This window comes from Lupinus angustifolius, chromosome LG10, assembly GCF_001865875.1.
Source record: "Lupinus angustifolius cultivar Tanjil chromosome LG10, LupAngTanjil_v1.0, whole genome shotgun sequence".
NCBI classification, from domain to species: Eukaryota; Viridiplantae; Streptophyta; class Magnoliopsida; order Fabales; family Fabaceae; genus Lupinus; species Lupinus angustifolius.
The window spans coordinates 10,960,859-10,962,276 of record NC_032018.1 but is presented as its reverse complement, the minus strand read 5'-3'; positions in this window follow the sequence as shown (position 1 = coordinate 10,962,276).

Genomic DNA, 1,418 nt, shown 5'->3' with positions numbered 1-1,418 from the left:
TAGACTCCTAATTCACAATAAAACTTTTAACTCCTAAGTTTTAAACATTTGATGTCTATCGGAAGAAGATGCATCCACTTTTCTATAACTACCACCATCAATATCTTTCAAATCTTCTTCTTCTTCATCTACATTACGTACATGATTAAATTAATATATGCTTATAAAAATAATTAACTAACAAATAAAATAATTACATTGAAAAACAATAAATTACCTTCCCAAACAAAACCATTCGAGGAATTCTTGGTCTCCTTATTTTTATTGTTGGCCCGAAACCCGGCCTGACCCTTTATGGCCCATTTAAGAAACGGGATTCTGAATCGGGTTGAATATAGATTTTTGGGCTAAAATCTCCAACTCAGCCTCCTAAAAATGAAACTCCAAGCTGATTGTTGATATGATTCTCATAATTTTATTTTAAGCCTTTTGCTTGTTGCAAGCTGCAACCTAATTATTTTAGAGGAAAAAACGTATCCACCGGTCGTATATGAGTTTGATACATTGTCATTAAATTATTCAATATTCATATTTTATCATCAATGACTCTTCAAAAAAATTAATATAAATAAATTATGGATAATGTACTGATTGTGTATAAATCTTTACATAAACACTATATAGATATTATACTAATCATTTTATTATTAATGGAGTGATGACCAATGTTTTAAGGAGAAACAAAGGTATTAACCTTATAGACTTTCAAATAATGATACCCCGAGTTAATTATGCATAACTTTTGACATATTTGAAAAATTATAATTTTACCTTATTAGTAAAAATGAAAACGAGAAAAAATATTATTTGGAATATTTATTTTTTATTTGATAGGTTGATAATCTTGCTTCTACATATTCATTGGTGTAGTATGGGAATTCAACAAGTTATTTATGAAAAGCTAGTGTGTTGGTTGATTTTAGTTTTAAAGAAATAAAACTTTTACTTAAGAAGTTGTTTAGGGTGAAGCTAAATACAACATGAATATTATTGATGAGGTCAATTTATATAGTAAATCATCAAATATTACCCTTTAATTTTTACTTTCTCCATGGTGGAGGATTAAACATGAGACTAACAATGTAACGCTCCGAAAAATACTCTTTATTTATTACGCGGAAAAGTGAGTAATTCTTTTTTTTGAATGGGTGATATAAAATTGTTTCCTTTCAAAAACCTTTCTTTTCCGGGACATCACTTTAAGTAACATATAACGCGGAAATCAAAACCGGTTACCTAACGGTAACTGAAATGATACAACATTTCCTGAATATACATCTTCATAAATATAAAAGATCATAAGTACTTAATATACATATCCAACAAGAAAAGGCGGAACTATTAATCATCGCCAAAAGACACTAAACAAAGACATGAACAAACTGAAGCCGTCACTGTTTCAAAAGTCACAAAATGAT